The sequence below is a fragment of the Microtus oregoni genome, unplaced genomic scaffold (genome assembly GCF_018167655.1).
Source record: "Microtus oregoni isolate MIOR12 unplaced genomic scaffold, Mior012 000046F_ref0000063, whole genome shotgun sequence".
NCBI classification, from domain to species: domain Eukaryota; kingdom Metazoa; phylum Chordata; class Mammalia; order Rodentia; family Cricetidae; genus Microtus; species Microtus oregoni.
The window spans coordinates 8,587,694-8,597,299 of NW_024543220.1; the positions used below are offsets into that span (position 1 = coordinate 8,587,694).

Consider the following 9,606-nt stretch of genomic DNA (forward strand, 5'->3'; position numbering starts at 1 on the left):
TTAGTTTAATAAAATGCTGATTACCAGTAACCAGGCAGGAAGGATATGTGGGGTGACCAGAACAGGAGAATTCTCTGGAGCAGAGATGCCATGCTCCTCTCTCCGGGGCAGACACACGTAATGAATCTCCGACCCAGGATGGACGTAGGCTAGAATCTCCCTGGTAAGCCACCTCGTGGGCTACACAGATAATTAGAAATGAACTAGTCCAGGTGCGAGAATTAGCCTAGAAGAGGCTAGATAGAAATGGGCCAAGCAGTGTTTAAAAGAATACAGTTTGTGTGTTGTTATTTCAGAGCATAAGCTAGCCAGGCAGCCAGGGTGCTGGGGACGCAGCCCCACCACTCTTATTACAACAACTCTGGGAAGAGGAAAGGCTAAGTCTCCAGTCATCACCCAGACATAGAGGAAACAAGATGAGAATGCCTCACTGATAAAAGGTACCAAACTATGTGGCTAACACAGACAAAAATTATGTACTAATGTAAGATGTGAGAATTAGTTAATAAAAAGCCTGAGCTAATAGGCCAACCAGTTTATAATTAATGTAGACCTCTCTGTGTTTCTTTGGGATTGAATGACTGAGACCAGGTGGGACAGAAACCTCTGTCCACAAGTCACTGTCAAGTGATTGTTTTGAGCCTCAGAAGAGACTTTTAACATTTGAAAATTGTAGGGGCTATTGCAGACTATGAGTATCATTGAAATGACCAAATTAATTTTCTTCTTGGATGACCATAACCTCTAGTGACCCAGGTCAGAATTTAATTGATTGAATGAAAACCTCACAGATAAGAAGATGTATTTTAACATGTGCCTCTTCTTGGTAACTTTCATTTGATTGCTTGTGAAATCATTAGTAGGAGGAGCCTCTCTGGATGAAATCTCTCATTGGGGCTGTGATATGATGTAGTAAAGAGGGCTACTTGTTTGTTCCCAGCTGCTCAGCCCTGAAATAATCACACAGAAACTGTATTAATAAATCACTGCTTGACCTTTTAGCTCTAGCTTCTTATTTAATGCTAACTCTTACATTTTAATTTAACCCATTTCTATTAATCTGTATAGCACTATGTGGCTGTGGCTTACCAGCTAAAATTCCCAGCATCTGTCTCTGACTCCACATTCTTCCTCCCAGCATTCAGTTTAGTTACCCCCCCCACCTAAGTTCTGCCCTATAGCTCTGCTATAGGTCCAAAACAGTTCCCTTGTTAAACAATGATAATCACAGCATAGAGAGAGGAATTCCGTATCACCTCCCAATTCTTCAACTCCATCAGAGACTCCAGAAGGATATAATATTACCTAGGTAAATAGGAAGTATATTTTAAGCAACTTCCAAAACTCTAGAAATGACAAAGACATCTTGTTGCCTGGACAGTCACCCAAAGTTCTGTGTTGTTAGGGCATCCAATCTTCAGCCCACAGGTCCATACTATCAAGTAGACTTTTCCATAAAGTAGGAAATTTGAAGACCTGTTCTGCCTTGCAATGGAAAAGTCCATCAGTTGCCTTTTTCTGTGTCCTGCAGAATATCTGGCAGACTCTTTCATGAATCAGGAACCCTGTGAGTCCTGCATGTCTAGTTCATCAAGCAGTCCTGCCTAGAGCAGTTTCTTGCCCAAATGGCTAACAAACTCCATAAGGAGCCTCTTCGATGCTGATTATCCTCTTGAAGTAGATTGGTGCTGCCAGGAGCAGATGTGTCTCATTGTCATGAAAAGTCTTAAGCTCTTAAAACATTTTAAAGGTCATATTCTGAAAGTCTCTGAAATATTCGAAGAATCTTTATCTATCTGAAATACATTTCTGTACATCTAGAAAATCTAACTAACATGCTACTAACTTGACTATTACTATTATAGATGACTCTCTATTTACCTATATTTTAATTATACATTACATTTTTAAATGAGCTAGACAAATACAATGCCTTAATCAAGAGCAGAAATACATATAATAAAATTGACCTTAAATTAGTATCAATAACCCAAGATCCATACCAATGCAAATCTCTATAGCATATTCCCTTTTAAATGTAAACAAACATTTATGAACAGTATTTGGGAATATGGGCATAGTTCTCTCCAAACTGCTTCCTGCTCTTTATTTGGTGAAGTAATATTTGGGTGTGTTCATAGTGACCTTTTGGGTGGTCTTGATTCATCAAACCACATTAGTCTGGAGGGATTCCACAGGTTCTCATCCTCTGTGGAAAAAAAAGGAGAACCTCTTTTGCAAAGCAACAAATCCTTAGACCATGTTCCTGAAGACATGATACCTTTAAAATATATATGTTGGTTACTTAGCTCCTTTACAGCCAAAAAAAATTAAAGAAAACACAATAATATACATAATACAGAGACTCTGTAAATAGTCCATGTTTATGTGGCTTATTTTTTTATTCTATTACTTTTTAATATTTTATTATCTTTACTCCTTTAATTTATGATTGTCTACACTCTGTCTCCTTAAAGATTTTGTTTCATTTTTATAAACCATTTACTTCTTTTTATAACTTTCTATATTTTTCTTCTCTCTCCCAAGCCGATGTACATTTTTTAAACACACTATGTCTCATTTAGAGGTCTTTTATGTATGAATCTGTCCTATTGTGTGTCTGTAATTCTTTACTGTTTAGGAGCGCTTCTTAAAGTGCTAAGCACTTTGGAACTTAAGCTGTGCCATTGGTAGAGCAAATACGGCCTGCCTGCTCGCTCCACCCAGTCCAACATGGCAGAGGCATGCTTGCTGCCTCTGAGAGCCATGTACATTGCCCCATTTTCAGGCGTATAGGGGATCAAAGTTGACAGTAGCAATCTGCTCACAGATCCCATAGCCAGTCCTCCAGAAAGTCAGAGTTCACAGTGGCAGCATGGCCCAGAAAGCCGACATTTCAAAATGGTGCAGCTTTTTTTCCTGCTATCTCTAAATCAGAAAAACTCTCTTAGAGGAGCTGCAGCATGTCACCAGTAAGCAAACCCCATTTGGGAAAATAAATGTGGCTAAACGTCATTTTTTTAGTGTCTAGAATTCTTTTCCAAGCTCTCTAGATTTTAAGTGGATTTTAGTTGGCCACACAAGCACCAGTTTTTTGTGGGAAAGCCACTTGTTAGTTCCCAGCTGCTCAGCCCTGAAATAATCACACGGAAACTGTATTAATAAATCACTGCTTTGCCCATTAGCTCTAGCTTCTTACTGGTAACACTTACATATTAATTTAACCAATTTCTATTAATCTGTGTGTTGCTATGTGGCTGTGGCTTACCAGGTAAAGTTCTCAGCATCTGTCTCTGGCGGGGCTCCATGACTTCTCTATGACTCCGCCTTCTTTCTCCCAGCATTCAGTTTAGTTTTCCCCACCTACCTAAGTTCTTTCCCATAGCTCTGCTTTAAGCCCAAAGCAGTTCCTGTATTAACCAATGATAATCACAGCATACAGAAGGGAATCCCACAATATGAGTTTCTGTAGCCTCAACCCATTTCCTGTTCTTTATGCCTACCATGTTGTGGTTGAAGCTAATCAGTCAGCTTTCTTCTTTTGCTGTCATAACTTCCCCACCATCATAAATTCTAACATTAAATCACACAAGATTCAGTAGAATTAGTTGCTATTTGGTGCCTAGGTGGTTTAATAGCCCACTGTTTTCATTTTTGTTAGTTTATTTTTGGAGACAAGGTTTGTCTTTGTAGCCCTAGCTGTCCTGAAAGTAGCTCTCTATACCAGGCTGGCTTCAAACTCAGAGATCTTTTGACTCTGACTCCCAAGTGCTGGGATTAAAAGTGGGCCAGCATTCCTGGCTTTTGTTTTAATATTGTTGTATGATGGTTTTTTTTCCTATTAAGCATCTGCTATTGTACTGAGCTTCACCCATATCTTGAATTTTAAAATTTGTGAGAGGGTTTCATTATGTTTCCCAGAATGGCATGTATTCATGACATTAATACTGCCTGTACTTTTGAGTCATTGGATTGCAGGTGCATAAGCTTCTTCCTTCCTGTTTTGTTTGTTTTGAATTTTTATTTTCAAAAGAATATTTTTGTAGTAGGAGGAGGGTGGCCCTTTGTTCCCTTCTTGGTGACAAACATGGAATTGCTTGTCGTCCTGGCTAGCTTACACCCAAAATAATCACACAGAAGCTGTATTAATTTAAACACTACCTGGTTCATTATCTGTAGCCTCTTATTGGCTAACTCTCACATATTGATTTAACCCATTTCTAGTAATCTGGATATAACCATGAGGTTGTGGCTTACCGGGAAATATGCAGCATGTCTGATATTGGCACCTCCATGGTGGTTCTCTATGACTCTGCCTTCTTCCTTCCAGAATTCAATTCTGTCTACTCTGCCTACCTCTAAGTATCTTACCTCTAATTATTTAAGTATGCATGGATATGCACCCTTTGAGTACCTGGTCTTTACATTGATCAAAAGATGGTATTAGAAACCCTAAGCTGGGAACAATGGATAGTTATGATCCCCCATGTAAGTCCTTGAGCCCACCTGTATGCAAGACCAGGAGGACTCTTTACTGTTGATCTATCTTTCCTGCTCTGTGTTGATTATTTATAATCAGCATATTAATTCCTATTGTTTTCATTTGTCAATTTTCAATTTGTAACTTTAAACACACAGTGCTTTTAGTAAAATGTTATTTATGTTGCAGTTAAAATTGGGACACTTCAGGTTTCTAGTAGATGAATAAAGAGTTCAAGTGAATGCATAACTCTTTGTAGAAACTTCAGCAAAAACCTATGAGTTATTTCTTTTATATTTCTTTGATTTTTTTCATGTGAAACAGATATTTGATCTGTATTTCTTGTTGTCCTAGAAGTGATTGCATAGACTAGGCTGGTATTCAACTCAGAGGAAGATAGATATAACATGCCTCTGCCTTCTGAGTACAAGGATTAGAGGTATGATTCAATACATCTGGCTTTTTCATCTTATTTTTCTTTTTGTAGGTAGGAATTAATCTTTCATACAGTTTCTCTTATCTGTACTCTGTACTCTTGATCTGTTTACGTATCTTTCATTGTTGGTTAGTAGGCGTTTCTCTTGTATGGTGATATTCCATTCAAAGGGTTCAGAAATGACAGAGGTGAGCCTCCTATTCATTTTGCTTCTAAAGTGACTTGGTGATTAAATTATGATGTCTGTGTCATGGAATAAATATGGGGAGCACCAGAATTATATGACTGTACTGTCAAAGAAGTATACATTTACAGTGTTGTCAAAATCATGCTTTTGGTTGTACACATGTATGGGATATTTTAGAATACAGTGACCTATGATGATGTGCATGTCGACTTCATTTGGGAAGAATGGACTTTGCTGGATCCTTCCCAGAAGAATCTCTACAAAGATGTGATGGTGGAGACCTACAGAAACCTCACTACTATAGGTAGGGCTGAATTATCTTTCATGTTTCAAATAAGGGGACAACTGTTCATTGGTTAATGGTGCTCTTTTGTAATATGATTGAGAAAGAAGAATGGGGTAAATAAATCAGTCATGGTTGTAAGGTTTGCTACAAATGGTAGCTAAATTTTGTTTTTACAATTTTTAATATAAAATGTCTGGCACTATATTTTAGGATACAGTTGGGAAGACCATGATGTTGAAGAACATTGTCAAAGTTCTAGAAGACATGAAAGGTAATTTTCATTTATAAATATACAAATATACCTCTGAAGAATTGTAATACATCCTATATGTTTAAAAAAAAAGCAGCAGTGTATATAAGAACATGCATTGATAATTGTTAAATTCTCACAAAATCATTTACCTTAATTTCAGATAGGTGAACTGCATTTGCAAGTCATTCTTTTAAGAAAGAAGTCAATGAAACAATGTCTTAATTTATATTACCATTTGAATCATAATACAATGAGAACTATACTGTAAAATTGTCTGTTTATTTCATATTATTCACATTATAAAAGATATACATGTTGAAAAGATGATAAGTATATCTCTAAAACTCTCTATTACACTAATAGTCCATAGAAAAGGTAGTTTAACCCATATACTTGTGACTGTGTTAAGTTTAGTGAGGGGGCCGTTAGAGTCATGAATCAAGGGGCAGCTGTTGTGGAGAGGCCTTAATCCAGATGCCACAAGTCTATGAGGACATAAAGTGTGAACTCAGTGTGGAAATCTTGTATTTGTTATTCTTCCTTTACTAGGTATATCATATGTTACTCTGGATAGAAGCCACATGAGCATAGGGATGTGAAAAGATATAGCATATCTCTCTCTCAGAACAAACAGAAGATATGTAGCAGTCTCCATGTTGAGTATACTTGTTGAATTTGATGTAAAAGTATACAAATAATTAGTTTTATAGCCTCATTGTTAATATATCAACAATCTCACATTTCAAAAAAGCACCATGAGTACTAGAACTGTATAAATATTTCTCTTTGTCCTAGTTTACTTAGCAAATGTAGTATCACTCACAGTAGAGGAAACATTATGAATGCAATAAGAGTGGTAAAGCTCTGAGTTTTTTCAGTTCTCTTCAAATACACGAAAATTCTCATGTAGAAAATAGATTCTGTAAATGTGAATCATGTATCTTTAAAGATGAAAAGCAAGCCTTAATTATGGGGAAAAACAAAATTGTAAACATGGTAATAAAACGTTAACATATAATTCCTTTTTAAAATAGGACTAAATTGTAAAATTAATTCATACAGATAAAAAATTCAACAATGTACTAAATGTAGTAATACTTTCATATGTATCATTATCATTGTAGGCATGAAAAAAGTCAAACTAGAGAGAAAACTTCTGCATATACTCAATGTATTAAAGCCATTACATGTGACAGTCATCTTCACATGCCTGAAAAAACACATACTAGATTAAAACCCTATGAAGGAAATGAGTGTGGTCAAGCCTTTTCACATCACAGTCATCTTCAAAAGCATAAAAAGACATACACTGGAAAGAAACTCTATGGATGTAATCAGTGTGGTAAAGCCTTTGCACGTCATAGTGATCTTCAAAGGCATGAAAGAAGCCATACTGGAGAGAGGCCCTATGAATGTAATCAGTGTGGTAAAGCCTTTGCACGTCATAGTGATCTTCAAAGGCATGAAAGAAGCCATACTGGAGAGAGGCCCTATGAATGTAATCAGTGTGGTAAAGCCTTCGCACGTCACAGTGATCTTCAAAGGCATGAAAGAACCCATACTGGAGAGAAACCCTATGAATGTAATCAGTGTAGTAAAGCCTTTGCATGTCACAGTTACCTCAGAAAGCATAAAAGAACCCATACTGGAGGGAAACCCTATGAATGTAACCAGTGTGGTAAAGCTTTTGCACATCACAGTAATCTACAAAATCATGAAAGAAGCCATACTGGAGAGAGGCCCTATGAATGTAATCAGTGTGGTAAAGCCTTCGCACATCACAGTGATCTTCAAAGCCATGAAAGAACCCATACTGGAGAGAAACCCTATGAATGTAATCAGTGTGGTAAAGCTTTTACATGTCACAGTGATCTTCAAAGGCATGAAAGAACCCATACTGGAGAGAAACCCCATGAATATAATCAGTGTGATAAAGCCTTTTCATGTCACAGTTACCTCCGAAAGCATAAAAGAACTCATACTGGAGAGAAACCCTATGAATGTAATCAATGTTTTAAAACCTTTGCACATCACAGTACTCTTCAAAGACATGAAAGAAGCCATATTGGAGAGAAACCCTATGAATGTAACCAGTGTGGTAAAGCCTTTGCATGTCACAGTGATCTTCAAAGGCATGAAAGAACCCATACTGGAGAGAAACCCTATGAATGTAATCAGTGTAGTAAAGCCTTTGCATGTCACAGTTACCTCAGAAAGCATAAAAGAACCCATACTGGAGGGAAACTCTATGAATGTAACCAGTGTGGTAAAGCTTTTGCACTTCACAGTAATCTTCAAAGGCATGAAAGAAGCCATACTGGAGAGAGGCCCTATGAATGTAATCAGTGTGGTAAAGCCTTTGCACGTCATAGTGATCTTCAAAGGCATGAACGAAGCCATACTGGAGAGAGGCCCTATGAATGTAATCAGTGTGGTAAAGCCTTTGCACGTCACAGTGATCTTCAAAGGCATGAAAGAACCCATACTGGAGAGAAACCCCATGAATGTAATCAGTGTGATAAAGCCTTTTCATGTCACAGTTACCTCCGAAAGCATAAAAGAACTCATACTGGAGAGAAACCCTATGAATGTAATCAATGTTTTAAAACCTTTGCACATCACAGTACTCTTCAAAGACATGAAAGAAGCCATATTGGAGAGAAACCCTATGAATGTAACCAGTGTGGTAAAGCCTTTGCATGTCACAGTGATCTTCAAAGGCATGAAAGAACCCATACTGGAGAGAAACCCTATGAATGTAATCAGTGTAGTAAAGCCTTTGCATGTCACAGTTACCTCAGAAAGCATAAAAGAACCCATACTGGAGGGAAACTCTATGAATGTAACCAGTGTGGTAAAGCTTTTGCACATCACAGTAATCTTCAAAGGCATGAAAGAAGCCATACTGGAGAGATGCCCTATGAATGTAATCAGTGTGGTAAAGCCTTCGCACATCACAGTGATCTTCAAAGGCATGAAAGAACCCATACTGGAGAGAAACCCCATGAATGTAATCAGTGTGGTAAAGCCTTTTCATGTCACAGTTACCTCCGAAAGCATAAAAGAACTCATACTGGAGAGAAACCCTATGAATGTAATCAATGTTTTAAAACCTTTGCACATCACAGTACTCTTCAAAGACATGAAAGAAGCCATATTGGAGAGAAACCCTATGAATGTAACCAGTGTGGTAAAGCCTTTGCATGTCACAGTAACCTTCGAAAGCATAAAAGAACACATATTGGAGAGAAACCCTATGAATGTAACCAGTGTGGTAAAGCCTTTGCATGTCACAGTAATCTACAAAGGTAAGAAAGAACCCATATTGGAGAGAAACATTGTGTATGTAATTAGTGTGGTAAAGGCTTTGTTTATCATAGTCATCTTCAAAGACATGAACTAACACATACTGGAGACAAACCCTATGAATGTAATGAGTGTGGTAAAGCCTTTGTACGTCACAGTACTCTTCAAATGCATAAAAGATCACACACTGGGGATAAACTCTATGAATGTAATCAGTGTGATAAAGCATTTGCATGTATGAATAATGTAAATCATGAGAAAAAATCATACTGCAGAGAAACCCTATAAATGTATTCAGTGTGGTAAAATTTGTGCTTTATATAGGAGTAAAATTTTTGTTTGCAGCAATATTTTAAAATCTTTGCATATTACAGTAGACATTGACTACCTGAAATAAAAAAGAGGACTTCTTTTTTTTTTTAAAGAGGACTTCTTATTATACAGTATTTGGTCAGATCTTTAGCCAAAACATTTATAATCAGCTACACAGTGATTTGTTATTCCCCTCTGTATACTGTGAATATATTTTGTTGTCTTTGTTTAATAAAAAAAAAAAGCTGCTTTGGGTCTATGGCAGGACAGAATAGAGCAAGGCAGGAATTCCAAGCAGAGATAAAGGAGAAAAGAAAGTGGAGTCAGACTCCATGTATCTGCTGAA

General features: G+C 37.2%; 2 pseudogenes; both read left to right on the top strand.

The window, feature by feature from the left end:
- The window catches only part of LOC121435683, a 47,543-nt pseudogene extending 39,735 nt beyond the window's left edge, over nt 1–7,808 (top strand).
- Nucleotides 7,809–7,890: 82 nt separating this feature from the next.
- Nucleotides 7,891–9,189, top strand: LOC121435684 (annotated as a pseudogene).
- Nucleotides 9,190–9,606: the final 417 nt, after the last annotated feature.